Here is a 27,846-nt window from a genome sequence, read left to right as displayed (position 1 = left end):
ATAACGTTGTATTTTCAGTAAGTATGTCATTAATATATTAGAGAAGGGCGCTGTGTCAAAGTGAGAACTGCAAAGGATCAAGCAGAGGTAAATTAGAACCTGAAAAGTAGAAAGAAAACACCTGAAGACGCACCTGCAGAGCCCTGAAGAGGGTCGCATTGGAAGGCTATGCTTTTTAATTAGTACCCTTCAACTAGATAACTCAAAAACAAAAACTACTTATATGAATAACTGAAAAATGCAAAACAAACTGCTCTGAGCCATTTCACAATGTTAGAAACAGAACGTGTAAAGAGAATTGTGATGCTGCCTTCTGTATAATCGGTCAAGACAAGCAATCCCGAAGAGCAGCTTCTAGCTCATCAGAGCTGACTGAGATGGGTCTTGACTAAATATATCCATGTTTTTGGCTTTATAAACGACAGGATGTAAGTGTGCTAAAAAATTCAATTTAATTATGTTCTTAATCTGATCCATGAAAATGAACTCTGTATTAAGAAAGAATAGTTTCTGTCTGGTTCCTGACGAAACGGATATTTGAAACATTAAGGGTGTCTGAGGCAGTGGTAATGTTTGAATCCTAAACCGTTTCTGCTCCTCAGAAATGAAGCTGTGGTTTAAGTGAAATAAGAGAATTGATTGTTTTTTCCCTGTTTCACTGTTATTCTTTATATCACATTCTCTAGCTCCAAAATGCGAAGAAAATGTTTACAGAGTCACGCCAGAAATGCTCCCTGCAATGCCAAATGAACAAAGCCTCCACAAAGAGCACGGCTGCTCTCCCAGAGCTGCAATCCCAGAGCACAAACCGACATCCTGGTACACATCTCAGCAGAGCCCATTTCTGTTTTCCAGACTCTCCAGATTAGAAGGATGAAATCACCAATCATTACATGTAAATGCGCTCTCGGCACACAATTTGCGGCCAAATTTGGAAAACAAATTACTTTCCAGACAGTTTTTTTCCGGAACTTCTCACTATAATCGTGTGTAACAAGCTCCCTGAGTATCCCTAGCTTTGTGTTTTTAGTATTTTTATCATCTTTCATGCGTCGTTACCGGGACTCTTGGTTGACTTCTCATGGTCGAGAAACATTAGAATGACTTAATCCACAGAGTTTACAAAAAAGAGCAGATAAGAGTGTTATTTTTCTTTTGCCTCTTAATGCATGAAAAAAAAACAGCGTGACACCCCTACTGAAGGCGAAGCACAAATGAGACACAACAAAAACGATTAGCTGCCACCCACAGCCTCACAGTTCCAGGGACCTGGGTTCGAATTCCCCTTGGGGTGTCTGTGTGTGAGGTGCCTGCATGTCTTCCCATTGCTCAAATGGGGATTCCTCCCACCTTCCAGAGAGATGATGGCAGAGTTTGACAGGCTTTTCTAAAGACGAAAACTCATGCTGGTTCCAGTACAAATTATCAAACTGGTTCCAAATAATCAGAACAGTAATTTATTAGTATAAATACTGACACAAGTTAAACAAAACCAAATGAGCAGGATGGCACCCTCTCACTTGCTGCTGTTCTGGTGCTCAGACACAGTGTATGAAATGAGTGCTGTAGGCTTCAATGGCAAAAAAAATGGATATGCCAAAAGAGCACAATGTATAGGGATTAACGAACACCAAGTTAATCAAAACATCGGAAGAAGCAAGCCTGAACAATAACTCAGAAAGAAAATACTACAGAAACTTCAGAAGGAAATAAATATATCTTTTGCACATACAATCTGCCTTTGCTATGTCATAACCTATAGCCACACACCTCTATTCTGTAGCCAAAGGGGGCTTGTAGAGCTCAGGGGTGGTTTCTGATGAGCACATTGGGGCTCAAGCAGCAGCCAACTAGATCTCGCAGCAGGGTCGCTGGAGGGGTCCTCTGGAAGGCAGGACTCCAGGAATGGGCAGACAGGGATTTTAGCTGACTATGCCACCCCCCTCTCCCCAGGACGGTGGCTTAAAGAAAACTGCAGCTAAAAAAAAAAACAGATTTTGTTTTACGAAGAAATTATTTTTTCCAACCTCATGTGTCGTTAAAACCTTTACCAGCTGCTGTACATCTGCAAAACCTACCTCTGTTATAGAAAAAAAAAAGAAGATTCTGTGCCAAGCACCTAATACGTTTGAATCCATGACCACAAAAGGCATATGTGATAGCTCTGCAGAGGAAACAATGTGTTCCAGGCTCCTGTTTTGCAGGCTATAGATTTACAACATTACACAGGAAAATAAAGACCCACAGTGCACAGCAATTACAATGCACTGGAATCACTGCAATCATAAAACTGTTGTGATTGCTGAGCTCTGTTAATGTGTCTTTCCTGCAGACTCTGTTTAACCTGCATGTGGAGAATGCAGCTTTTCAGTTTTATGTTAAAGATGTAAACAAATCAGGACCGTTTTTCGCAACCCAAAGGATCAGAGTTTTTGCAGGTTTCATAGCTGCTGCTGTTAAATATTATGACAGTGATCAATCTTTTTAAAACCCTCTTTGTTTCCTTTAAGAATCCAGACATTCATTCTAAAGATCAAATATAGCCAGGGCTCGCTCACCATGAGGTTATTCGCAAATCAAACGAGCCACTAATTAAAATCAGTGTGTATCATCTATCCCCAAAGCAACATTTAATTACAAACCAGTAAAGAAAGAAGATATCACGAGAAGTTCCCTCTAGCTTCCTTAAGATCCGTTTTCAATTATATACTAATAAAGCATAAAATCATGCTGTATGAGCATACATGTAAGTGTATGAGAAATGTTTTAATGTCATCAATTCAAGGGCATCATTTAATAGATTATTCTATTCTATAGGTAAAACTAGATCCTTTGTGCTACCTGAATAAAAAAGCAAAATAAACAGCAGATAAACTAAAATATTGATTTCACTCATCTTTGCTTTTGTTTATTTCAGTTTATTTATCTTTTATTCTAAAACTGTTTGTGTTCAGGTTTTAGGTGTTTGTGCAAATCAATGAAAATGAGTTAACTGTATGTCTCACTTTGTTCTGACATTCTGGAATAGTGCTCAGTGGTGGGAAAAAAAGAAAAATAAAATGGCAGCTTTTTCAAATGATAAAACTGGGGTGTTTCACCTCTCTCGCTGGGCTGACAAGGCTGTGGTAGGTTGTGATCATCCCCTCTGGCCACAGTATTCCAGTCCTAGTATTGTTAGGTCTTCTAGGGTCCACCGTGTCTGTGTTGTGTTCCAAGAATGGAAAATCTGCATGTTCTTGTGAGATATTCTTGTGTTAAAGGCAATTCCTCTCTTCTGAGGAACACTTCCACTGCCCAGTGGTAGGCCTGGACAACACGAGTCATCGTGACTCTCACCCCATCTCCTGACACAGCCCCCAGGAATAAAAGCCTCCACCGCTGTCTCTGCTTGCACAGCCTCCTGTCCGCAGAAGACAGCCATGTTGGCAGAGGAGGGACAGCACGTCACCGCTGAAGAGCTCATGACTGACAAATAGCTCCAGTCATCCTGCTGATGTGCAGGTTATTTCTTCCAGGGATGTCACGGGCTGTAGCCACTGCAGTACGGCTGGTCCTTCGTCAGTATGGTGCCTCCCAGGACATGGTTTCCAAGTTTCTCTGGACTTCTGCTGGTTTGCTGAAGCAGAACCTGAAGATCGGCTTCAGTCCTGCCGATAGCAACCAGCCCCTCTGCACTACTCTGGTGGATCATTTCATTTATTCCTTATAAAACCTTATTATTAGGTTATTAAACCTATCAGCTCACTGCCTAAACTGCTTACACTACCAATGCGAGGAGAGAGCCATTTCTGTTTCTCTGTAAACCTTAGACTGTAACTGTGTGTTTGGAATGAGCATCTGGAAATGTACTGTACATATTTTTATTTACAGGATTTGCATGGAGTACGTGTAGGGTTAAACTCTTCGGTTTCCCCAAATGGTTGACAGTCAATGTTGTATCCCTCAGCACTATAAAGCCCATCCTAGTCACACACAGCAGTGTCCTTACATGGGGCACACTGATTACAGAACCAGCCTCTAGCTCTGGCCTTGAATCTGCCCATAGATAAGCACTCTAGCAATGGAAGATTCTCAGCGCTATTCACACAGATTCTAGAGAGCCCTACAGCATACAAAGTGGGAAAACGTATCCAGCCTATTAGTACCTACTTCTGTTTTCAATGCTACAGCCAGATACATTTCCAGCGTAAAGGCACAGACAAGAGAGGGTAAATAACAAGAAAAATATAACTATAGCTCAGGGTCTTCCTGTTTTTATACTGAAAATCGTGGGTTGCATCCAGAAAGCTTGTAACATATTTAATGTATTTTATATAGGCAAAAACAAACAGCTAGGCATTAAATGGTCAAAAAAGAAGCTTTGTCTTTTCATATTTTGACATCTGTGTTAAAATGTAATGCATTTCCGCTAAAAAATAACTCTATAGCCTGTATAAATGGCTTGCCCATCCTAAACAATTAGGAACAGACTTTCAGCTGATACATTCTGCCATTGCAACTGTGTGTATTACACTCCTTACGGATACAAAGGTTTGGTGTTTCTTCAGCTCCTAAATATTTCACAACAGACACCCTAGAAAAGTCCCGAGACGCCTGATATACAACACAAACACCATGGCATGTGGGACTAGTCCCTGCAGGCTCTGGAAGACGGCAGGAGGTCATAGCCTTTCCCTAGGAAATAAGCAATTTATAGCTACGAAAATCTGCAGATTAATATATAGCCACCCCCTCCCAGATGCAGGAAATAATTCTGCCATCACTCTTAGGACCTGCTGACTTCCGTAGGAGGCTGTCAGGAGAACAGACTGCCAGTCACACTAGGAACTCCAGTAGGTCCTGTGTCCTATGGGTGTTTTTGTTCAGTGTAGCACAAGGGTACCAGCAAGCCTTTAGACTTAAATGTTTTTTAGATAACATTTTATTTCTTTGCTATAAAAAGCCTTAAGCCTAGAATGCCTCAGCAGTAGCCCTATAAATCACACATCCAGAATGTCTCTGAGGTTGTGAGTGAGGTCAGAATTAAACACGAGATAAAAACAGTTGTTTAGTAAAGGCGCAAACAATCTTAACATTGCACCATTAAAAATGAAAAAATTGCCAAGGAAAGTACCACGTCAAACAAGGGTCTGAAATGATCTTCTTTACAAAAGAAGTTCAGCATGTTTTTGCTTCAGCTAATGCTTGGCACTAGTCAATTTCCCAGTCAGTAACACCCCATTGCCACTGGTTCTTCCTGTAGACGCAGTGTGACAAGGACTGGTAGAAGCCAGAACACTGCCATCTGGGCAGAAGGATTCATCTTCCTTTATAACACTTCTGGAAATAATTAAGATAATCGTCTGCAGAAACAAAACCCCATCAGGCCTGAAACTGGAAAAAAAAAATCACAAGAAAACCGTTGCTCGAAAGAAAGACGGTCTGCAATATGCTTCCCATCCAGATGTTCACTGCTCAGTTCAGGGGAAGTGAAGAAGTTACTACAGACTCATCCTGGTGAACATTCTTTACCCACTAAGGTCAAAAGGCAAGCTCCCCCTCGTCGCCCCAGAGCAGACAGCGAGATGAGCCCTGCAGGTCTCCCCTGGGATCGATTGTCATCTGATTGCCTTTCAACTAGTCTAAACACCGAGACCCTTCCAGAGGTTATCAGTCGCCATAATTACAGTCTTCACTCCCCGTGAGGATTAGATGAACTTTGTCTGTCACAGAAAAGCAGCGATGTGACACAAAATATATCAGTTGACTAGCTTATTTTAAAAGCTGCTGGTCCTGGTATCTTTCTTCGAATATGCGCCGAAATGTAATCCCGTCACGGAGAGTTTTGTGACATTTACTCAGAATTTAATCTCACAATGATTTTTTTTATCTTGCTTTTTAAAATGAAATCCAGAATAACCAGAGGATACAGGCCACTGTTGTTCTCTACCAGTGATAGTCTAACTGCCAAAGCTATTTATAGGAACAGAGACACTGAGAACTATAAAAATGAGTAAAGAGTTGTGGGTGATGAACATCTAAATATAAATGAAGACCACTGAATGTGTTCATACAATATTTGTTCAATGCATTAGAAATCAATGTTTGTAACTTTTTTTTAAATGTTTTAAGTACAATATTTTAATGATGCTATGTTTTAAAATACAGACAAAACATGCTCACAAATGCTAAAAGCAGCTGCTATACATAATTACTTAATAGTTTTAGATCAAACTAATTTGTACTATAGCTGCAACCATTGTATTGGTGTAATTGTGTACCTCCAGTAGGTCTTAGGCTGACAAAAAAAATTAAAAACATTAAAAAATTAAGTATTTTTTTTAAATGAAAAGAATGAATGTCTATGTCCCACAAGGCAGGAGTTCAGGTTAATTTACAGCAGCCCTCAGACATGCAACCCAGACAAGGGCTCTCAGCTTCCTGTACTGGATGCACACTGTTGCCATGGAAGCAGAAACAAACTGTGAGCCCTGCTGTTAGAAGGCATGGGTCCACGGGCCACTGTCTGCAAGGCTGCCCCCTCGCATTTCAGCTGGACAGGCCCTCCAAACCAGCCTCACACGGGCTTTTCACAACGACCGTGCCTCAGGATGAGCTGAGGACCGCACATATCATGACAGCGTTTAAGTAAGAAAACAAAGAGCCACTGTACACCTGCATCCAATTAGAGGCAAGATTCAGGCTGATAAATGTGTGATGGGAAACATTTACTCTAAAAGGACTCCAGTTTTAAAAAGGCAGCTCAAGACTGGTGCTGGTTTCTCCCAGAGAAAATCAATGACCACAGAAAGGCTGAGAGATCTCCCCCAGTAAAGTGTTATAGGTTATCTTTAACACAAAGAGTGATGGGCCAGAGAAAGCTTAGGGCACCAGATCTCTCCTGAAACAGTCACAGCTGCATGGGAAAAGACAGGGATCTAAGTGGAGCGCTGCTGGGCGAGATCAGTGAACAGTACTTGACACTCTGACAAGTTTCTCTTCTTCCTCACAGGCCTTCAAGCTTCTCACTGTTAATGGCAGAAAGCACAGGCCTTGGCAGTCAGTCAAGAGACTGGGTAACAGTCAGGTAATTGGGACACCAGGAGAGACACGTTCTGGAGCTGCAGCGACTAAGAGCCCTGTCATGCCTTGTAAGTTCTGCTTATCATGGTCAGCCAGACCTGCAAGACGTTTGCATCATCTTTTAATGCTCGTGGAAGATTGTGAGAGATCTCTTGGCAAAAAACTTTTCATCGTCTGTACCCAAATGAGACAGAAATTGAAACCTCTGCTATCACTTAGCTCATTCTAGCCTTCCACTGAACTCCTTTTACTTGTCCAAAAAACATGAACAATTACACTGTATGTGTTTTTATAGTACAATATATTTCACAGATATACAGTCCTCCCTGAAGGCTTTCTTTAGTTTTATCCCGATTGTCTCCATTCTTTCTTACACACAACATGAGTGTGTGCAGGGACTACACACACTGCAGAGCGTTCGTTTTCCCAGCCACCACTTCCCCATGTTCTGCTGTTTTCTTTTCCCCAGCTAACTAAGGATGATTGATAATAACTTAATCCACAGCTAATCTGTTCTCAGCAGCAAGACCTAAGAAGCAAAGATGCCTCGCTTGCCGTAAACTCTCTCTAAATATTTAGAGGATGCTCAAGTGCAAGCTGAGCTAATCACATTTGAACAGAATTCCTGAGCAATAACAAAATGATGCGCAGATCCAATGCATAAACAAGAACTAGTTTCGAGCTTTCATATGTGAAGAGGCATTTAATGAAGTAATAGTAAATCCAATCAACACAAGCACAGCATTGGAACATCCTACTGACCTCACAGAACTGCTCCAGCTCAAGGCAGGATTATCAAGGACTGCTGGCAGACTTGCAGCTCAGAAGAAACCCTTTAGGAGAGGCTATAAACTTAAGGTACAGAACGAAAGGACACCAGATAGGTTTTGGTGGTGTGAGATGAAAGCTTGCAATGAGGAAATGAATGTTAAGTTTAAATATTTGGGATAATTTAATAATCTTCCAATTATCTTGACAAAACAGTGAGGTTTGACTATCTCTCCCTCATTATTCAGTCATCCTCATCTTTTCTTCCATTTATTTTAATAACTCCTTCAGACTCATGTAGGCTTCATTTTAAAAATGCTCAAAAACTCCACTCACAATTGGCAGCCCCTCCTTTTCCCTGCAAAGAACTCCGCACTCCGGCACCCACAAACTGACCCCCTTGAAAGAGTACGTTTGGGCTTTGATGCAGCCCCAAGCAGAAAGAACTGTTATACAAAGTTACACCTAATGGCAATTCAGTGTTCCAGACACATTTCAAACAATTAGCTAACAAACAGCCAGACAGCACTGGACCTGTAAAGCCACAGTCGGTGCGGGACAAAGAAAGTGATGGTCAGTTAGGACTGAATAATGGAAAACAAAGCTCCACAGGTCCACAGGTTCTGTCGAGAGAGAACACTTTCACTGTTCTTCACTGTAGCCAGCCATGTTTAAACCAGTAATAATGATGCTGCCGGAAAACACCCTTTTCTGTAAAAACCTACAGGATTTTCCAAGGTGGTGGATTGGGTTTGACATGCCGGCGCCTGCACTAGATGGAAGAAAGGGGCATGGTGGGGTGTGTGAGTGTGGAACAAGCTACCCAGCGACATTACTGAAGCTGATAACCTGGCTTTTGTCAAGATGCTACCGGACGAGACCCTGGGATCAATTGGCTCCTCACTACCAAACGGCACAGAAGGGCCAAATAGCCCTTTCTCATGAGAGCAAGAGCAGGCACATAAGAACAAAGACGTTTCTACACTTTCTCCATCCCGTGAAAGAAATGACAAAAAGAGGAGTGAGGAAAAATGGGCCTTTCCGTCCTCCTCAGATATTCAAGATACCCCAGTATTACTCCTTTATACAACACTCCTTTTTAAAGAACCAAACATCAGTTGAGAAGAATTACATGTGATAGGAACTGTATGCTTATAATTAAGGGAATGTACTAACAGAACACAAATCCTCAGAAAAAGCACAAGAATGTGGTTTACAGGTTTCTCAAAAACCCAGTCACACAGGACTGTGTCACACAGAGTCCTAACTTTCATAAATGTGCCAAAAAATAAAAAGAAAAGCCTTGCAGGCAGACCTCGTACTTTGGTGAGCCTAACCTAGCCCTGTCTAAAACAGCTGTGCAACACTAAGACCTTTCCCAACAGTGTGAATGGCTGTCGATCACAACAATAAGCAGTGCTCCCAAATTAGCATCGGTCAGCAGATTACAGTCACAGCTGCAGAGAAGAGGATTCAGCACAAGTGAATACGGATAGCACACTGCAGGCACCAAGAGATCCCTGTGCCTCAAAGGCAGTCCTTTGCTAGGCACCTTTAATGGATGCCAAACCCATAAACTGTGGATGGCTCTTTATAGAGCAGGCCCCCTCTTCCCCAGCTGAGCAGTTCCACAGCTGTGGGGCAGCAAGAAGCATTTCATAAAAGCAGGACGTTAGAAGCAAACCTTGTGCTCAAAGGTTTGTCTGTTTTTCATTTAAAAGTGCCTGGAGATCCCACAAATAAGCCAAAACATATTCAGATCAAGTTTCATACCATTACTAACCACATAGTTACCACAATCATATGGCTGAGGCTCCTGCTCCAGTGACTTAACTTCTATGCAGATAGTTATGTCACCTGTAAGTCGACCATAGCACGTTTGACCATGATAAATTACCGAACTGCTCCACCTCTATTCTGTAGACCTGTAGAAGACATAGGACCTCGTTCCTCGAGAAGAGCTCCAGTTCCTCTTTTCTCACACTTTAATCCGTCTCGGTAATCTCTGCATTAATTGCAGGCGTTGCTCCGGTCCAGGCGCTGGTTGTGAGGGCCGAGACCAGTGGTGCAGCAGTGTCGCAGGCGTTGCTCCGGTCCAGGCGCTGGTAGTGAGGGCCGAGACCAGTGGTGCAGCAGTGTCGCAGGCGTTGCTCCGGTCCAGGCGCTGGTTGTGAGGGCCGAGACCAGTGGTGCAGCAGTGTCGCAGGCGTTGCTCCGGTCCAGGCGCTGGTAGTGAGGGCCGAGACCAGTGGTGCAGCAGTGTCGCAGGCGTTGCTCCGGTCCAGGCGCTGGTTGTGAGGGCCGAGACCAGTGGTGCAGCAGTGTCGCAGGCGTTGCTCCGGTCCAGGCGCTGGTAGTGAGGGCCGAGACCAGTGGTGCAGCAGTGTCGCAGGCGTTGCTCCGGTCCAGGCGCTGGTAGTGAGGGCCGAGACCAGTGGTGCAGCAGTGTCGCAGGCGTTGCTCCGGTCCAGGCGCTGGTTGTGAGGGCCGAGACCAGTGGTGCAGCAGTGTCGCAGGCGTTGCTCCGGTCCAGGCGCTGGTAGTGAGGGCCGAGACCAGTGGTGCAGCAGTGTTGCAGGCGTTGCTCCGGTCCAGGCGCTGGTTGTGAGGGCCGAGACCAGTGGTGCAGCAGTGTCGCAGGCGTTGCTCCGGTCCAGGCGCTGGTTGTGAGGGCCGAGACCAGTGGTGCAGCAGTGTCGCAGGCGTTGCTCCGGTCCAGGCGCTGGTAGTGAGGGCCGAGACCAGTGGTGCAGCAGTGTCGCAGGCGTTGCTCCAGTCCAGGCGCTGGTTGTGAGGGCTGAGCTCAGACTGTGTGCTCTTGGCCAAACTACATAGCTTGAAGGTCAATCTGTGTTACCCAGTTAATTACTCTGGGCAACGACCTGAAGAATGAGGATGTGGGCAACAGTGGTTGTAAGTGAGGTTCCTTTGCAAGGCTGTTGGGCTTAATCCTTGTGTCAAAGATCGCCAACCTGCAGAGCCTCAGAGCCAAGTCAATACTCTTCCAGATCAAGAGGACCCTGGTAAGATGTTGGACTCTGTGGGGCACACCCACTGTGTACAGGCCTCGAGATCAGCCCAGAACATGCTGGGGGGAATCTCCTTTGGCTGTCGTGGAAACACTTGGGGATCTCCCAAAGAGGAGCTGGATTCTGCAAGGAAAACAGAGCCTGACCTCCCTATGCCTGGCTTCTGCTGTGATCCTCACCCGGGCAACTGGGCTGAAAACGGGTGGTTGGATTATTTTCTCTCTTCAACAGAGACAGCTGTAAGTCCCTCAAAGAAGTTTGTTTCCATCTTTTCTAATTTTGTGAATCACTTAGCCAAGAGCGTAAAGCAAATCTTTGAGTAAGTTAATGTTAGCTGTTCTTACAGTGAAGAAGAAAAAAAGGTCTAAAACAAAAAATGACACCAGAGTCAAGAGGAAAAAAAACACGGCTAACAAGAAATGAAAGATGCCCTCATTCCAACATTATAGCTGTAACAAATCCTGGATATTGCACAAAGCCTACTGAGGTTGATAACAGCGGTTTCAATATTGGAGACAAGGATTTATGGCCCAGAGAGCAGTGCTGATGTGAATTCTCAACACAGCACTACAGAAACATTACAACTGTCACTATCCCAGAGTGATGTGGAAAATCCCTGGTCCTGTCTGCCTGGCCGGAGCCCAAGGGCTGGCCTGACACATAGCAATTAATTATTTTCTGCATCTTCCTGTCAGCATGTTGATCAATCAGTTTTAAAGCGATTTGCAGCTCTCCCTGTTTTGAATATATTTGTGCAAAAAAAAAATGTCCTTTTGCACTCATATGACAATAAACCACGTCCAAGTCTGAGCTTAAAGTGTTTAGAAGATCCTGTCATTTGTTACAAGTTAGCGGGTGAGAAGGGATAAGCATTAGCTGCACAGCTCTCACAGTGGCATAAATCTAAACACAGAGAATGTCAGATCGATGAACTTGAGGAACTAGGAGCTCAGTTCGCTGCACTGAACAGCGAAGCAGTGCACGACTCGAACACTCAATCAAAACTCCACACAGACTTGCCGATAGCACCAGTTTGACATATGTGCCCTGCAGGGCTGACCCTGTAGAAGATTCAATTTAATATCTCATCATATTTATTTTTCAGACACTGAACCTATTGTCCTTCTGCACAGCGTGGAAACCTGGAAAGATCTGGCGAGAGGAAAGGCTCCCCCGATTGGATTTTTTTTTTCTCGCTTTCAATTTGACAACGAAAGCCAGACGGAGAAACCTCGAGGCGTCTGCAAAGCTAATTAGAAAAGAAAGCAACATTTTGCGGAAAAATGTCTGCTTTGCTTTGAAACGCAGAGAGCGCATCCTGTATAAATGAATGGAGATTAGTTTTTTTGTTTTAGTTCCCGCCGTACGCTTCTATCCTGCAAGAACAGCACAATGAATTCAGTGTCCCCGACCAGAGGGGCTGCAGTCAAGCAAAAACACAGGGGCTCCCTCAACACTTCACACCTCCAGCCCTCAGGAGAGCAACAGCCAGCACTTGTACAGCAACAGAAACCTTCCACAACACAGACAGCCCCACTTCCTACTTTGTAATATAAATACAGTATAGTACTTAAGGCATTTATTTTAGGATGAATATGTGAGATGTATGAAGGCACTTAAAAATAACTTAAACCAGAATGGTTGTCTTCTAAACCAACAATTAACACTCATCACTTTTATATGTATTTTATAAACTCATACAGAGTATTGTAAAAATTGTAAATACTTAATATCTCATCATTGAAGTGTTTATAATTATTTTCCTTGGGACATAAACATTTTTACTGTATTTTGTAAAGGATTATTTGGATTTGAGATGATGTGTCACGAAAGGCACTATATCAAAGATTATTTCCCTACAGAGAGCTGTGAAATCTCTGGAGTACAATTTCACTGATCTCCATTTGGCATCGGCGCTCAGATCCTAATTTGGCCTGGGGAAGTGCCTGCAAGAAATCTTCGTTTAGAATAGGGAGGGGTGAAGGGGATTGTCTGCAGAGCTTTGATTCCACACCAGCGCAGAATTGTGCGCCAATCACACCTCAGTTATTTAATTGGTAAACGAGCTGGATCAATGTAACAATTTCAGTTTTATAAGTGCCAATGTGCAAGCTCTAAAACTAAAGTTTCTTGACAAGCGGTGTGTAGAACACCTTCCCCTACTCACTATATCCTAACTGTACTGTAAGAGCCACAGCTCAAGCCTGAATCCACAATCCTCTCCCACAAAAGCATGCCTTAAGGCTCTCTGGATTTACTGAGAAAGCAGCCAGCACCTTGATTCCTCCTCCTCCCACAATGTTTGCGGTCAAATTATTCCCTTTTCTAAACTGTATAGCTTCTTTCTCACATGAACTGGGTCTGGAGTCAGGTAAAAAAAATAGGATCTTCTATGCAACACTCCCCATCTTTCCCTCTCCTCTGTTCCCCCCCACCGTTTTTATAAAGGGCTGCGAGAAGCGAATTGAGTGAAAGCTCGCTAATCCGCCCCCAACCTCGCTCCACCGGAGACTTATTTATGTTAAAGCTCCTCTAGTTGAACATATGGCTGCAATATACTCCCTGCTTGTAATCTGCACCACTGAGAATACACTGGATTATTGCCCCTGGCTGTAGCTGTAAATCAGTAGCAAACTGTGTAAAAATTTTTCCAATGGAGATAAAAAAAACAATATATACACATGAACACTGAACGCTCCTTTCTTTGCTCCTGCTTCCAAAACACACACAGTATTTCATTTTTAATTCTAGGTCTGAAAATGTTTTTTCAAGTCAGTTAATGATTCATCACTTTGAAGTATTATCATTCTGGGGACATCAGAAGACACCTCAAACTGCCTATCACTGTTTATTTACAGTATATATTCATTATTGTGTTTTACAGCTCTGACCCCTGGCAAGTTACCTAGAAAACACCCTTGCGCAACCTGAACTGATGAACAGTTCCCTGCTTTGAGCCTCCTGATATTGCAGTGCAGACGGTGGCTGTATTTTGCCCAAGGAAAACAGCACTGTCATCGAGCAGAACAAGTTAGGCACTAGGGAGAGTGTGGCTGCGGTCACTGGCAGGAAGAGGGAATTCAGGAGCATTTGGGAGAGAGGGAGAGGTGATTGGACTGAGCCTGTCGGCCTAATCACAGGTCTCAAGGGATTTTTCCAGAATATTTTTCAGTGAATCCTACATATCCTGCAATATGTGCAGTGTCTGTTGCCACCCTCTCTTTCCAACAGGGGCCGTCTTGTGTACTCTCCTGTTTCTATTATTCATTGTGCTCTCAAGAGATGGCTCCGCGTGCATTAGCACTGCTGGCACAGTTTGGTCTCGAGTCTGGCGGCATGGCTTAGGGAAGCATTCTTCTTTTCGTGCAACAGCTAAGGACACGCACAGCCCGATCAGAACACACTTGTCCCATCGCATAAAAGCTGAACGTGCGATTAGGTGCTGTCATTAGGATGAGGTCAGGGCAACCTGCCACAGCTTCAGCCAGCCAGGTCTGAAGCAGCAGAATAAAAAGACACCTCCAGGGCTGTTTAAGACGAAGACGCTCGTGAGACCCTGTACAGGAGACAGGAGATATTCTCTTGGGGGTGTGAGATCTCCTGTGGTCGCCTGATAACTATCTGCACTGAAGAGTGAAAAGAGCCACAGCAGTGTGGTCCCTGACCCTTTTGAGGACTCTAATTCATTTAAGTCCTTGTGATAAAATCAAGCTTTTATAAAGCTTCCAGTATTAAGACTCAAAGAGAGCACAGCTCCACAAAGCCAAAACACTCCCCCGGAGCACGGTAGACGGGTGAAAGCCTGCAGTCACATAGATCTCCGTTTTCAGCGAAGCTGAAGACATTCCCTCTCGTACCCACTGAAATGAAACAGCCCTCCCCGAACGCTCTTACACAGGAACTAACAATTCAACACCAACAAGGGAAAAACGCAGCCCGGACTGACACGTGGTTCAATACCATCGGCACTGCCATCCACCATGACAAACAATTAACATGAACACTAATCCTCTGTAACGTGGTAGCTGTCTAAATAAGCACCCCTTTTCCAAAACAGATGGTGCCATTAAACTCCGGTCATTATGAAAGAGGTAGCCTGGGGTGCGACTAGAACTGACTTTTTCCACCACAAATTCCTCTGACTTTGCAGATGTGTCCAGTTCAAAGACAGTTTCCCTCATCAAAGACACAGGCAACATCACAGAAGACCTTTCACCTGAAGCAGTTTTAAAAAATTAACAGACTAGCAATGCATTACAGAGGAAGCAATGTAAATCAATACAGGGTGTTTCCTAATTGCTGCCTTTGACAACAGCATTTAGCGTTCAGAGGAAACTGATTATTAAATACCTCCTTGAGGCTTTCCCATTAAATAAGAGTTACAGCTCATTCTAACCATAAGTACTGTCCCAAAAAGGATTTAAAGCCACTGGTAGGTTGTGTAGTCAATTGCAATTATCACAGCGTTCTGGCAGCTTAAATATTTAAAAATCGAAAGATTTAAAAGGTATCTGTTGCATCTGCATGACAGGAAATAAATAAATCCAAGACTCATGCCCTTAATTCAGCCACAAAGCACTCATTCTGGTTACACATAATCAGCTATTGGCCTCAAACTGGGTTCATAAAAGAACACTGAATTAAAGCAAAACAAAACAGTCATCCTTTCCTTCAAAGTATCATTCTCTCACAGTTCATCGATCCATATCAGAAAGGAGATCTAAGCCACTACCTGAACCTTGTAAGTGTCACAGCCCATCCTGGACACAACACGCACAAGGCAGGACACAGGTGCTCTACCCCTGTACGGGATTGCTAGTCCACTGCAGGACAAATGTACACGGGGAGAACATGCAAACTCCACACAGTCCACTACCTGAAGCTGGAATCAAAGCCAGGACCCCGGAACTGTGAGGCAGCAGTGCTAATAGTGGCATTACTGCAATAACCCGAGTTCCACAGTTTTCAATAAAAAACAGATAAATACATCTTTGTTCTGGGATATAGCATCCAAAGGGTCATGTTCATGGCTAAATTAACTCTGGGTGGAGGTCCCCGGTTATTCTGGTGAAAATCAAGAGCAGTGTCTTCTTCTCTGGGACATTACCATAACACCGCTCATTCAGAATGCTTAATAACTATAACGTCCATAGTTAACTTGTCAGAGTGTTAAATTCACTTCATTTATCGGTCAGGATCACCATAATCTTAGACCCCAACGCAACACTGCAGAGCTCTGTCTGCTGTGTCCTGCTAGACTATTCAGCACTGCTTCCAGCTGCTGGCCAGACTTGTACATGTGGGTCTGGCTCTGTCCTGCAGATGACACACTAGGAGTCATAAAAACCATCAGTGTGTATCATGCAAAAGCAGAAACATTCATTTCCTAGACAGTGGTGTAAAAAACGTGTCCTGAACAACTGCTTCATTCAGAGTCTTTTTCAGAACATTTAAAGACATCATTTCAAATGGTTAAATTTGGACTCATACTTGGAATCACTGGAATATGAGTACTTTGTTTTACAGTCTGGAAATATCCGGGTTTCTTGAGAAACGTTAAGCCTCTGCAGGACTCTACGGCGCAATTGGCATCCCTATTGATACCCATTACTATGCATCTCTACAGAATACTTGCTCGTTTTCCAAGCTTTAAAGAAAACTAACAGCATCTGTTTTTTGTTTTTCGTTCTCTGCTTTTACAGCCATCTTTTTGTAAAGATAATGCATAGTGACGTTGCGATGCTTGTAGCAATCCCACGTACCATCTCCTGGGACCAGCCTTACTGGAACAGACAGAACATGAGACCTAAATATTGACTGTAACACTGTCACTTAAGCTCCCCTGTGTTCCAGTGTGCAGTGATGGGACAAACAGACACTTGACTTGTTATTGCAAGGGGGAATCAGTCCAAACTGGCACATTTACAGTAGCTTCACAAAGCCACACTGCCAAACCCCTCAGAGAGCTGCGAACTCAGTTACCCCTAAAGGCCCAGAGCTCCTCTGCAAGAGAATTCCACACTATGCGGGTTTCAAAGGGGGTGAAGACACATCGCCGACATGCCAAGTGCACTGACCCTGCTCGCATGTACGAAGGGATGCCAGAAGGTATAGCACTCAGAGGGGTAAATGGGATTATGTGGTACCAAGTAATACCATGTGTGAGAAAGAATAAAGGAGGATTGGAAGGACACGGCAGGAACAAGCAGTACTGGATAGCAAAACATTAGTCAGACAATCAAGGTCAGAGAAGCTGGAAAAATACTGAAAATCTGCCTCATCTCCTTATTAACCATGAGAAATATGGCCGGAATTGTATATAAGCCACCAAAAACGTGCATTTCTGTTGCTATCTCCTGCATTAGTAGTAATGGCCCCCAGTGAAGACTGGTGGGTTAAAGCCAGTTATGCGGTCTCTGAAACAGCTGGAGTAAATAAATCTGAAGATTATCCGTATTCCTGTGGCCTGAGAATCACTTTCACCACAATAATATGAAAATTACATTCTGGAATGTTCTTAAATTACTTTAGGCTTGTTGTACAAAGGTACACCAAAAGGCATTTAGCTTAGTAGAATGTTGCCTCAGCCAGATTTATTTACTGTATATGCTGCTGTGCAAAGGTCATAAACATCTGGTATTGTTTTGCTCTTTTCACAAAATGAGCAAAAGGCAATTTTGTGGCAATATTGAAATGGTAATCATGCTGTTATCAAGGTAGGAATCAGTGCTGAGAGTTCTATATTTTATCTTTTAGCTTCATGGAAGTATAGAGAGAAACAACTGATGTTAATAATGAAGAGCATCTGATAGCTAGCAAGTCAATTAGATCTGATTGGTCAACGCAATGGACACTGGCTGTGTGTAGTTTACCTTGAGTTATGACCACGTTTCTGAATTAAAGATTTCTTAATGACAAGCTGGGGGGGGGTTTCAACGAGCTGCACAATAAAGATCTATCTAAGACATCTGGTCAGCAGTGCATGCCTGTAAATTGTACATTTGAGGTGTTATAAAAATTAAAGAACTGCTTTACTGCCACACCAAAATAAATATTAGCAACAATATTAAACATTTTTAATCCAAAACTTCCACTAATAAAGATTTTTGTAGAGGGTATACTTATAACTGATTTCGTCTTATTCAAAAGAAAAGGAGCAGCACTGGTTACAAAATGTACCCATTTCGTGTTACATTTCTTGTTCCAGCAGTGCCAAAATTAAAACCTATGAAGTAAGGAGTTATTACATACCCAGGGAGAAAGACTGATGTGTACAGTGTAAATATTTAATTGTGGTTGTTTTTGCAACAACAACTTAAGACGATGTCCGGCTGTATATTTTCCTCTGTTTTGAAACCTTGACTACCATCAATAGCTGGCGCAAAGCCGCATTTTGCAGAAAGTTTGGTATTTTCATTAGATGACTGTCCAGTCTATCTTTATACATATATATACTGAAAAGTTACCAGGAAAAAAAAAATTCTAACTGGAATGTTTTAAAACACAGAGTAAGTCACCAGCTATTACAGAGCACTGCAAAAAAAACTTATCTAAAGGCAGTATAAAGCCTATACTATACTTATATAAGCTAGTATACAAGGGCTCAGTGACATTGTGCTATTCAGCCAGACCACTGTTCATGTTAATTTAGAAAAAAAAACACTTTCTATGCACAATGTTATCAGAACTAAAAGGCAGCCTATGTTAATTTGAAGAGATGTCCTTTTGAACTATTTGGGGAAAAAAAATAAACAAACATAAGATCTGAAAAACAAGTCCAAGACAGCAGTCATATTCTACCATTTTATTTGGGGATTATACTGTAGCATGATGGGCCATTACTACTACTTCAGATAGGCTGTGGACCTCCAAGAGCTCTTGGCCATTCTCTAAAATTTTTGAAATTATGACAGTTAAGACAATGCTATAACAAAGAACAAATAGGTAACTGAGGTTCAATCAGAATGAAGCATGATCTGTTCAGTTCAGGGCCACATACTGAACTCAGAGCTGCTGACCTCAAAAAGTTCTAAAGTAATTTCACCAGCATTAGTCTGTTCTGGAGAAGATGCAGTTGCTCTATAATTAGAGTTCTTGCAAACAACCATGTAATAAAACTCCTGTTTCACTTTGAAAGTGGACTTAACTCTGTGATTATGTTTTAGAGTATGTGCCAAGCCGTTTCCATTGTTCCAATGAGCCCACAGGATCCCCATTTGTGAACCAATGTTTTTTGATTTTCAAAGAGGCATTTAAGGATGATGAAATGTTAATGTCAAAAAATGTGTTCACATACTTAACTTGCACTTCAGCTGTTTTGACTTTGAAATATCAAGCCTTTGCCTGAGAAATAAAACGATGCAGTGCTTGCATGGGGACACAGACTCAATCCATCTGGTCTTGTAGTGCAGGGATCAGAGCAGTTACCAATTTGCATGCTAAAACATGTCTCACATCTCCAGGCCAGAGGCTTTGATAACTGAGAATCAAGCTTTTCTTAAGCATGCTGGCTTTCCTTTAATTACTGGAGCACAGACCATAGCAGCACCAATTAACACCTTCAGAAGGCATTTTAACAGCACACCTTGGCTTGTCTGCGGCCCTAGTGCCATTCTTGGCACCTTAAAGGGGAAAAGATTTTTTCACATTCTCTGCTGCCTAGAATTTGTCATGTTTGGCTTACAGAATGTGCATAAACTCAGCAGGTTCCGTTCCACGGCACTTATACTGCTACCAAACTCTTAACGCTTCACCTTGCACATAGATCAATATTTTATGCAACGTACAAATGACAACAGGCAGATGGTCGAAGAGACTATATGCATTAAAGGATATGCTGCGAAAAAGTGGGAATATGGAGTCTACATGAGTAAAGAACAAAATTATATCCTGTAGCATGGCAAAGCACATTAAAACCCACGCTGAACTTTGACAGACTATACTATGGGGAAGCAAAGGTGTTTCCAAAACCTACACAATGAAACCCAAGCCGAAAGAATCATGTACTAATGGAAGACACCAGATGAATGTCTTATTAAGCACAACAGCGTTAAACACATTCTTCTAAACTGACGAAGACCATACTGGGATGTTAGCCAGCGCTGCAGGAGCATCTTTCTTCAGCTCAGCAGTAGCCTGAATAATGAAAATGTGTATCGCGAGGGACAGAGAAGAGCTGGGGCACATGTGCACACACACACACAAGCAGAATACTCTGTGAAGGAACCGCAGGATGAAGAGTAGGAATGCAAGAAGAAAAAGAAACAAGACTGCATATCCCACGGGGGATAAGAAAGATAAAAAGTTAGTAGGTAAGAAAAACAAAGATCCATGGGGCGCTCATGAAGCCTGAAGCAGTCAGTACCTGTGAGACACCGTACCGTTTGTGCAGTGTAAACGGAAAATGCTGAGCCAGATGTTCTCCCCACTACCCTGAGACTACAGCCACTTGAGCCCTTTTCTATAACAGGGTACTGCTTGCCACGGATGAAGGTTCTGTCAAAACAGCCAATTAAACAAATGAAAACAAAAGGTCATTTTTGCCATCCTTTAAGTAGTAAGAGAATTACCAAAAATGACCCCATGAACATTTGTCATCTAGTTCAGACCTATGGAAACCCCTTCGATTGCTACTCTGGAAGCTGAGACGCATCGAGACTCCGGGGTTTAATACCCTGCATGCCTCCAGAACGAAACTAACAAGCAGAGAGACACATTTCTCACAAGAAGCAGTGAGCTCATCTTCAAGACATTCTACTGGTGCAGCACGCTCTTCAGACTCCCTGTGATTCACATCAGCGTGCTCTCCCACCCACGGGCTGATCTGGCACATCTGAGGCCAGCGACGCCTCGCTGCGCTCACGCTGCCCAGGAGCGATCTGTAGCCTGGCGACTCTTTGACATGACGCGTCTCAAGCACATTTCCCATTGAACAGTTTTCCACGGGGATGCATCAGTGTCAAGTCTTCCCACGGACAGTCAGAGGGTCGGCTCCTCTCCCTGTGGATTCCCACCCCTTTGGAATGGGAAAACCACCACAAACCAGTATTTAAAGTGCTCTGACATTCTCACAATCTACCCACAGTGGCTAATTCCTTTCACTCCACCATGGGAAAAGCTGATGTCGTGGTGGAGCAGGCTCCAGCATCTGAGCATTGCTAACTGTCACATTTAAATCCTGACAACCCTCTCATCTTCCCCTGACAAGCTGTCAGAGGGAAAAGGAAAAAAGACCAACACCCTCCGAGATGTAAAAACAAGATTGTTTCATTGCGGATTTACTTCCCATTTCATTATTCCTCTCTCCAAAATGAAAGACAGCCTTTGGCAGTGTATTTTTATTACTGGGTGACATTAAGGAAAACACATGGCAAATGGCCCTAATAAGAGATTCAAGTCCTGTCAAGACCAATATTGAAAGAATGAGTGTCTCTGTTAGCCCCCCTTTGAAACTGCCAACGGAATGGGAAGAGATGAACCAGGTTTTTATTCTTCCAGATTTGGTTGTGGGATTTATGTCAGTTTTTTCACACTGTTGCTCCCTTCTGTCAGCAACCCTGGCTGCTGTGCTTCAGCTCCAGTACTAACCTGTGACCTGCGGGCAGCTGACAGAACCAAATAGCCAAACGCTTTTCTATGGGGGGAGACTGTGGTCTATTTAGGTAGCAACTGAGCTGTCCCTCAACCTGTCTTTTTCATCAGCGACTGCTCCCTCAACACAGGGTTCCAAAGTCCTGTCCATCAGCCTGACACATGAGACCGACACTCTCAGGCACCACCAAAAAGTCTGGCTGTTCCAGTCAATCCATTAGCCTTCTGAAGTTTTTTTTAGAACCCCCCCAAACGTTGCCTACAATTCAAAGCTGATGTCCAAAACAGCAAGGTAATGAATTTCCCGTCCAAGCTCACCATTTTTTATTTCAGGACTTTTACTTTGCCGTGCAGAAATCTAATTAACAACTTGAGCGGGCCTGATATCACTGAGAAGGCTCGTGCCCCACAAAGGCACCATCTGTTACAAACTAGGCCAAGCAGACCAACCTGAGAAGCACGGTAAGACTCCAAGATCTTTGCCCCCAGCCTGGGTCGTGCTGAGCAAAGTAACATACAACTATGTTGCTGCAGCTCTCGACTCGAGTACCATACGATATATCTGTAATAGATATATTACAGGGCGGGGCGGTGGCTCTGTGGCTCAGGATCTGCGCCTGTAGCTGGAAGGTTGCCGGTTCAAATCCCGCGGTTGCCGGTTCAAAACACCTGTGAAATTCGCCACTACAAAATCCACTCCTTGTTTAAAAAAAATTCTGCCTTGAAAATTGGATGGATGTCTTTGGAAAATCACAGATTTCTGAAAATGCCACCCCTGTTGATGTTTGCTAGACATTGGAGAGGATTCCCACACACGCTGGTCCCCAGTTCAATTTTAATGAGAATGAACGAACATCTGTCTGAACGTTTCATGAGTGTGCGCTCATTAAACAAAACGGAAATACACCGCGTGGGAAACCACGGAAAAGAAAAAAGAAATTAAAGAATTCAAATGCAATACATAGAGGAACTTCCCCTCTGAATCAGCAAAAACGATGTTCTGTAAAAGCTTACATATTTTCACAAATGACAAACCTTATACAAGCATTCTTGAAGTGGTCTTCTTTTCCTTGCCCAGATTTAAATGGAAACAATTTTTCTCCAGGGCGCCACGTACCTCACTCAGCGATTCCGTCGGCCAGCCAATCCAGCTGTTACCAAAGGTGAGAGTTCTGGGTGACTAATGTGACAACAGGTTGGTCTTGAAGGCGAGTCACAGTTCCTGTCTTCACAGAGGCCTAAATGCTGAGCGATGGTGCCGGTGCTGTAAAAACACTGCAACCAGAAAAACTGATCACGGACCGTGGAACTGCATTTCATCGGTGACTTGCTTTGATGCACTTCCGAATCATCGCAAGGAACTCTTCAGTGCTTGTTTTTGCTTCTTATGCCTAGCTGCACCGATGGGGTCTCTCCAGGCAGGACAGTACGCAAACAATACGTCTTTACAGAGCACCGTTTGGATCATAAACGCCTTAGGACATATGCGTTAAACTTGAACATGGTACTCACGGAGGCAATGTTACAAATGCCACTATTTACTACATTTAAAACTTTACTTCTCACACGACAGCCTGTGATGAGATCACTTTAGCACAGAAAACGCAGCTTGGTACATTAAACAAAGGATATAATATTACATATCAACTTCTCTTTGCAACCTGCAGGGAGCATATTTGCTGAACCGTGAAAACCATCCACATGTGCTCCTCTGGCCTCACCTGTATTAAAACATGCGCCCGGGGTGAAACAGTCCAGGCCCGATTCTGAACTGAAGCACAATTAACCACTGTATTTGCATGGAAGGAATCAGCACGTTTGTAACAGGTGTGCCTTTTCAGGCGCACGAGAAGAACAGCTGGCACTGAGAAAGCTTCAAACGAAAAACTAAAAAGGCCGGTATTGTTTTCTTACAAAGCAATAATTGACTAATTAAAAAATACAGACATTTTAATGAAATCGCTGAGAAAGAAGGAGAAACTGTATTTATTAAAGCACACTGTCTTAATGTGCCAGACCACTCTGATAAGGAACGACAGTATATTAACCTTTTGTGGCTTTAACAACTTAATGGATGTTCGTTCTAACTGAAGCTATAAGCACTCGCTATTATTACACTGGCACTCACTGACTACAATGGAAACATGTTATTCCTTGTGTTCCGTGTTCACCTATTCAAGCTGAAGGTCAGAGCCGCGATGAACGTTTTTGTGTTCCGTATTTCGGAGCAGAATGCTGAGAGGAGGTCTCGCTCATTTTCAGGAAAAGGACGTCCACAGCATGGACTGGATTTCCGCATCAGAAAAACACGCAGCACACAGTCCGGCTGAGCAAAGATTTCGTTGACATATCCCACTGCCTAAACATCTCGCTCTTAAATATCTGAGCCCAGTAACAGATCACGACACTAAGCTGGCACAAAGCTCCTTCAACTTACAAGACAACTTAGCAGAACCTTATGCGTGTGCATGGAGAAAGTTTGCCACAGAACTGAGACACATTTACTGTAGTTTTACCACAGGTTTCACTGTGCTTTTTTACACCTGACCACGGGAACGCCCTGGCATGCTGGAAGCCTCACACGTGGTTTGCCCTGGCGCTGCCCAGGCTCAGTCAAACCAGTCTGAAGCGGCAACAAAACACCTGCCAGCCTGTCCCGCTCGTCTCCAGCAGCAGGTGCTACTGCAACGCCTGGGAAATCTTCCGGGCTGGAGGGGGTGAAAGAGCAATGACCAGGACTGAAATAACAACCAATGTTTTGCCAGGGTGACACTTCTCCTAAACATAAGGCAGACGACGCTTTATAAATCAGGGTGAACAGGGATAGAAAAAAAGGCTATAAAAAGCAGAAAAGCATTTAAATTATCCAAAATGTTTTTTTTCGTTAATAAGTAAAGCCATTTGAATTTGAATTTGAAATGTTAGGAGCGCAATGAATGCACTCTGCCTTGTAAGCAGTGCAGAAAAGGAGAGATCAAAGTGGTTTTATTTTACTGTTCGATGTCATGCTCATGGAGAGGTGACACGGCACCATGCGACAGCACCTTGATGCCCAGCCTCCCGTCAGACAGCACTCCCTGCATCTGCGCGGAGTGTGACAACCCACAGGCATGGCAGTGCACTTCTGCAATCAACCCCCCCCCCCCCCAAAAAAACAGCCCCCAGGCACAAATCCTCTTGCCCACAGAAGCCAGCGAGTTATTGTTCCCCTTGTTATCTCCAGCAAGACTCAGACTGGAGTTACATCAAGGAAATCCTCTGCACATTTCAGCCAGAGCCTCAGCTCAGCCATTCACACTAAGCTCATTAAGAATTAGAAGGTGACTAAATCACCAAGATATCTTTTTACTGGGGGTAGTGAGAGAACAACAGTGTCACCTCCTCACTTCCTTAAATCTTTCTCATATGCAGAAGGTGATAAATATTAATGATGCTTGAATATTTTCCCCCTTATAACACACACACTGTTTTCTTTGATTATGTCATTCACACTTTCTCCCCCGAATCATTACCGGATGCTTTCACAACTTCTACATGGGTGCCAAAAACTTTTTATTTATAAAAGCAGGAAAATATGCTTAATGAGAACAGACTTTGAACAAGTTAAAGAGAAAAACATATTGGGGAAACAAAGAAACAGCTTGTGTGACTTAGTCATTTACTGAATTTGCCACAAAGTCAGTGGTCAATGCAATAAAGCCAAATGAACAAATTAAGGTCAGCACTATTACAAAGAAAACTAATTTAAACATGGTAATAAACACTGTAAACCTCTTAAAAATTTAGTTTTGAATACCACTTAACCCTTGAAGGAAAGGTAGATTTTTTGCCTTTTCTAGCATAGCATAGACTGAATCACCTAAAACACTAGAATATTACAAGCCATTCATCTCCTTTTTGCTTCTGCTCAGACGTATTTGTTTTTTTTTTTTAAATATAGCACACCTGCAAGTCATACTGAAGAGAAGTGGACTTTTTCTTACATGAACTGTGACTTAAAGAACTATGAATATGTTTTAAAAAAGGAACGGTAAAAATTACAGAGCTACTAAAACAAGACTATTATAAACACTAACCAAAAACAACCAAAAACAATTAAAAGTTTCTATGGCAACTATACCAATTGCCTCAAATAGCTAACTGCGCAGCCTGTGGCACATTCTTTAAAGACTTGCTCATTGTCTCTCTTTGGTTAGTTGTTTAACACTTAGAGAAAAGGCAGGAACAAAGAGTCATGTAGCTATTTTTGGCAAAATATAAACCACAGAATATCACAATGCCTCCCGTAATCTAGGATCTGCTCTTTTGAGTCAATATATTTTATTGTGGTCGCACACAAAAAGTACTTTTGACGATTTAAGTCACATAAATGCCTCCGGAGAAATTCAACGATAAAACCCCGTTTTAAATAACCAGAGCTTCACTCTCAAACTGGAATAAATAGCAATCACCTCTGCACCCTATATCGCCATTAACAGAACATGACACTAGGTGGGGGAAAAAAGGGTGCAATTTAAGATCTTATGGGTCAAAGGTTATAGTAACTTGGTCTAGCAAGGGTCAAAATCTTCACACTGCATAATGTACAGGCCTGGTGCTTGAGTTTCACTTGCCTCAGTATTCTGCCAGTGCCAGTGTAGCTGAAGTCGCCATGGCTACAGGGCTCTAAGTAACCAATGTGGTGGATTTCACGGAGAGACAATGCCATGTAATCCTGAGAGCAGGCCTGTTACCATTCTGCGTGGTTATTAAACTGGAAACTCATTTAAAATGGCCCCCTTATCCCTGCCATTCGGAAAACTGCAGAGACCCGACAGGAAAACAGCTGTTCAGCTGGTCTGCTGTTTAAGTAAACGCAGCGGCACAAGAACAGCACACAGAGGTCTCATAGCAGGACCTACTGTAACAATGATGTTTGATTGCAGGAAATGAAAAGGCAAATGGGGGAGCAGGGCCTCAAATGGGTGCAGAGCAACGAACGCGTGTTTTAATGAAAAGTTTGGCTTAAAGCAAGAGTTCTGAGCACAGAATACCAAAATTAAATGCCTTGTGCCCTGAGGGTGTCCACATACAAGAGAGGACCCACTTAACACAGCCCCACCTGGGTGAGGTGCTCAGCCACCCTGTGGAGTGGAACTGCTGGTGCAGAAGATCAGGGGGAGCAGCAAGAAAGTTTTACAACCCCAGGGACAAAGCCACAAGAATCCCGAGGCCAAACTCCCATCACGCTCATTTGATTGCTAGGAGCCAAGTGACCCTCAGTCCAGAATGGGTCTCTGGATCAGAACAGTCTGCAGTAGAGAACGGGAAAGGCGTTCAGGGATGACCTCGTCATGCCACCCAGGTCTCCAACAGCCCCCAGCGTGTTTCCTATTCCAGCGCCCTGCTAGCAGGTCATTTACAAGCTCCCGCGATCGCCAGGCAGCTGATGGAGAAGCAAAACCAAATACATCTCAAACAAAAGGCAAAACCCAGAAACCCATGTCCAGATGTAGCCCTTCATTTATTCCTAAGGTCCTGTCAAACCGGGAGAATTTCCGACTGCTCTGCACACTATTATTCCTCTGCTCCTCTATTTAGTCTGAAGAAATCTTGAGGGTGGTATGGTCAACACATTCCTCAGTGTATGATATATATGTGTGTATATATATTTCTAAAGCTAAGGGACATTTTTATGGAGGGATATTTGATTTATAAACCACACAGATGTTCTTCCTGTTTTTATACTTTTGTTCCAGAGCTTCAGAAATTGATTAAGCAGCATGTCACATGTTCAAGAAGAAGACCTGACATTTGTTTTTTTAAAGTGGTCTCCATTCTTTCCTACTCTTTGAGATAATCCAGGATCTGTGACAGCGCCTTGCTTTATTACTCTGGACCTGGCACTGTCACCATGGATGGGTGGATGGACAGTTCACACAGGGAGTAAAGGTCAGTAACAAGGGCTAAGAGGTTTTGGGTGCTGGTCCCTGTGCCAGGGCTGTATGAGGCTGCAAGCCCGTTTTCTCCAGCGAGCCCTTGCAGACTCCTCCCTTAGCCCACAGACACCCGTCAGCCAAGGGAGTAGACCCATCCCCATCTCCAGCTGCGGCTCTCCAGCCCAGACATCTCCGCCATCCCACTGCAGGCACGACTGCTGCCGTCCTGTCTGCTCACTCCAGGACCAGGAATTGGGTTTATGACCTGCGCAGTAACCGCTGAATGAATCCCGTCCGAGGAATTCCGACACCGGACCAAGGGGATGGGATGTCACCTGCGAGGGGGCTGCTGCAGCTCGCTCCAGTTCACCGGAGTTAAGAGGGATGAGCAAAGGATGAAGGGCATTTGGTGTGTCAGTGCTGAAGAAGGAGGTGGGAGCCAGACGAGACCATGAGGATAGTCCCACAGACCTTCTTCC

At 43.5% G+C, this 27,846-nt stretch overlaps 1 protein-coding gene across 7 annotated transcripts in view; it reads right to left on the bottom strand.

Moving 5' to 3' along the window:
* LOC148643810 (tenascin-like) overlaps positions 1-27,846 on the bottom strand; it is a 139,568-nt gene that overhangs the window by 77,065 nt on the left and 34,657 nt on the right. The window contains exon 2 of one of the 7 annotated variants that reach the window (XM_088614943.1): positions 22,567-22,724. The exons of the other annotated variants lie outside the window; for them this stretch is intronic. The gene's annotated coding sequence lies outside the window, so the exon portion shown is untranslated. The remainder of the gene's footprint in view (positions 1-22,566; positions 22,725-27,846) is intronic. 7 annotated transcript variants of the gene reach the window in all.

The sequence above is a fragment of the Lepisosteus platostomus genome, chromosome 21 (genome assembly GCF_059453375.1).
Source record: "Lepisosteus platostomus isolate fLepPlt1 chromosome 21, fLepPlt1.hap1, whole genome shotgun sequence".
NCBI classification, from domain to species: domain Eukaryota; kingdom Metazoa; phylum Chordata; class Actinopteri; order Semionotiformes; family Lepisosteidae; genus Lepisosteus; species Lepisosteus platostomus.
Note: the sequence above shows the minus strand (reverse complement) of the source record. Positions and strands in the feature narration are given on the sequence as shown.